The following is a 3,824-nucleotide window of genomic DNA, read 5'->3' on the forward strand; positions in this document are numbered from 1 at the left end:
AAACGTTTTCTCATCATACATCGTATCAACTCAACATTTCATCGTTTCATCAACATTGTTGCATGAGTTTTCTCATGTGTTATAGCCACATTTATTTTATCCCATGCAAACCTTTTTTTTTATCAAATTAACGTTTACAATCTGTGTTTTAGTCCTTACTTGCTTTTTCTTACCTCTGAACTTTTATCCTGATATTAATGCATGACTTGTAGTTTGGCCCTAAATGACCTTAGTTGTCGATGGTGCCGTAAAACTCAAACACAACAAACTAACAAACAAAGTATCTATCCGGAAGTTTCGTGCTGCCCGCAAATGACCCGCATGTCCCATTCGGCTTGGACGTCAAACATTGGTGAAGGAATAGTACTGGTCCTGCATACTGAGATAGAAGACTTTGTGGTTACCGTCAACCATCCATAATGTGCCTTTGGTAGCAGTCCTGCAGGGTACACGGATAATGACGTCTTTCAGGACGGAGAGATTCGACAGGTACGGGAAGTGGTACCAGGTTCCGGTGATGGCGTTCCCACTTCCCGCTGTCGTCCACGGCTTTGAAATGAATCGTATTCCCAACTACCTTTGTCAACTAAGAGACGTTCTGTGATTCCGTCTGGAAACTTTTAAGCCCATAGGTTTTTCTACGGAGCTGATGAACCACCTTATCTGATCCCATCTTCCTGCACTGCATTGAAATGTCTTCTGCGGAGTAGCTCCTTCCGACAATCAGTATACGCTTACCTTTGAATTGGCGTGCGTTGCCTGAAGTCGTTGCGAGTGAAGAAGAAACGTTTCTATTCCTTCAAAGTAGGGAACGTTTGGGAAAGGAGAAATGGCCCGGTAGCCACGATGACGTGAGAGAACCTCTCTTGAGGAAGATCGTGGTGGCCAAGTCCTTGTCAGGACTGTGAAGTCATCCGTGGTCTTGTTGTAGGTCACGTGTTTCACTATTGTGTTGAAGTGGACATATTTACGGAGGTCGTACTTGTTCCAACGCCCTGTGTAACCAAATAAAACAATAGAATAGATGAAGGAAATAAAACTATAAAGTGTGCTACTTAATTTACTATTAGACGTAAGAATCAGTTAGTGACAACTGTTATCGCTGACCTTGAAACAATGACCACGTCAGCTGACTTTTGAGTTTCATGTACAGGCTTTAACCAGTGATATTTTGCAAGCCTATAACTCATTACTGTGCTGCAATATAGAACAAAGCTAACTTAATTAATTGTTGGTATGTATCCTGGCTAACTGTCAGTCTTACTGTAGGAGATATGTAATTTGTGTAGCTGAGTCTTGTTAATTTCAGTAAAATAAGAGAAAATGTGTATTTCTGGAGAAGACATAGAACTCGTGTAAATTGCATAAATGGCACCCAAATAAACAATGCAAATCGTGTTCAGTAGTGACTATGCCAGTTTGTTTGGCAAAATCGGACCAATCGAAAAGCGCAGGAGCTCTATTGTTGTAAATGCAAATGGCTGCTTTAAATGGCGGATCACAAATATAGCATATTTTAAATGATACAAGTGCTCTTATTATACACTATAAGGTACTCTGAACATGACCAGAAGACTATTTACGAAAAAAAAAGTTACAATGTGGACTTTGAGGCTCTTTCCCGGAAATTTGCATGTTTCGCCCCAAACAGATCGGTTGAACTATTTTTTTCGTGAAGAGTCTTCTTGTCATGTTCAAAGTACCTTATGGTGTCATTTGGTGTCAAGACCATTTGTATCAATTAATTTGGCTTCTGATATGCGATATTTGTGATCCGCCATTTATAGCAGCCATGTGCATTTACTACAATAGGCTCCTGCACTATTTGCTGGTCCGATTTTGCCAAATAAAATGTTGTAGTACATGGCATATTCACAACTGAACACGATGGCATGATTATTTGGTTCCATCAATGCAATTCACACGAGTTTTCTATGTCTTCTCCAGAAATATAACATTTTTCTCATATTTAACTGAATTTTACAAGCAGCTTCACAAACTACATATCAACAGTAAGACTGACAGTTAGCCAGGGTATATACCAACAATTAATGAAATTAGTTCTGTTCAATTGCAGCACAGTAATGCGTTTTTAGGCTTGCAAAATATCACTGTTTAAAGCCTTTACATGAACCTTAAAGGCCCACTATCTTTCCGAAACGTTTTTTTTTTTCAATTTTTAAAATGGGGAATGTAAAATGAGATCGATAATTTTGTAGAGTCGTAAAAGTTATTAACTTACCGTTATTTTAATACTACACGCACCATCACCTTCTGAATAATTTTATTAAAATAGATAAAATGTTAATTTTTTCATAACGCGGGTCGTCTTATGTTTCCTCGCCGCCGTCCTAAATACCCTGCGGTAGTTGATTATTACTGCGACCAGACGGCAAAACAACAAAATGACTATCCACTGTTATCATATATTACGCAGGAAATCTTGCATATGTTTGGTGTGTTGTTATCCTCATCTTAGGCCATTCGGTATGTACATATGTATTTTGTGATGTTATTAAAGGGACAATTCAACGAGGCTAATTCTGTTTACATTACCACGAAGCAAAATATGACCAACAAAATGGTACATGTTTTGTTCTAAATTTTTTATGAAACATATACCAAGAAATATGGACAAATTCCACGACATTGTTAAGTATTTTGATTGAAAGCATTGGAATCCCCAAATGTCGTTGATCAAAACGATTACGCAGGTATAACAGGTATGCTGTACCCATAAACGAGCCAAAGTCACGTACCTAAATCAAAATGCAATTACATAACCACTGAGGAGTTTGGTTAAATTATTTTTAGATAAGAACATGCACCTAATAACGTAAACACACTACTGTAAAAGCGATTTGAGTAGTTCTAAACAAAAAATATTTACTACACTAGGCAAGGGCCAGGGTTCGCCATACAAGACACATGACCGCAATGTGTAATGGCGCACAGCAAGCGAGTTTGAACATTTCACCTACATTTCACTACAGTGGGCTTTTCTGGCATATTACATAAGAACTGGTTTTTGTTTCCGATCTATATGCAAATTTTTAAGATGAAAATCTATGTTTTGCTCCCGAAAGGTAGTGGGCCTTTAACACAACGTTTGTCCTTAGCTAAAACGGGGTAGAACCTCAATGATAATACCTTTTAGGTAGTCGAATAGAACAGTCCGTGGAGGGAAAACAGGGATTGGACTTCCCAAAATGGTCCTCAAATGTATACTCAGGATACTCCAGGCATTCCTTGGGACCATTGGACCAGAGATCAAGGTATTGCCCTCCGTGACAGAATTCGCCATGCTCGTCTACACCTGCGCGTAAAGAAAAAAACCATTCATATTCGAACTATTCATTCATCTTCCACAAGTTCTTTATCTGCATGTTACATGATTTTCTTGAGGATTTGAATAAATTTCATCACATCACCAATGAAACCTTATCGCCAAGATTTCAAGTTTTAAGAGAGAGAGAGTACATGGATGTTCTTTATATTTTGTGGTCAATTTAATACTAACATGTACTCGCAATTTCTACATATCTTTAAATGTGTGGTTACTTTCAATTTTGTTAATTGTGTTCATTGTTTAAGTTTTATTACACATGTTTTTGATATGATATGCTTCTTCAATGGGGACAACCTACGTCACCGGCAGGGATATTGGGCACACTGAAAACAATTAAAAAACGCCCGCTTCAAGATGAAAATCGGCTAAAATTATGATAGAAAGCAATGCATTTCCTAAACATATCGTGCGTCAAAGACAGAGAATTGTTAAGAGACTCTATGAAGCTATTAAATATCGTCAAACTAGCTCAGAT

The 3,824-nt window shown here is 38.0% G+C and overlaps 1 pseudogene; it reads right to left on the reverse strand.

The window, feature by feature from the left end:
• Window positions 1-284: 284 nt before the first annotated feature.
• LOC138305700 (trimethylamine monooxygenase-like) lies at window positions 285-3,586 on the reverse strand (annotated as a pseudogene).
• Window positions 3,587-3,824: the final 238 nt, after the last annotated feature.

Source organism: Argopecten irradians, chromosome 13 (assembly GCF_041381155.1).
Source record: "Argopecten irradians isolate NY chromosome 13, Ai_NY, whole genome shotgun sequence".
NCBI classification, from domain to species: domain Eukaryota; kingdom Metazoa; phylum Mollusca; class Bivalvia; order Pectinida; family Pectinidae; genus Argopecten; species Argopecten irradians.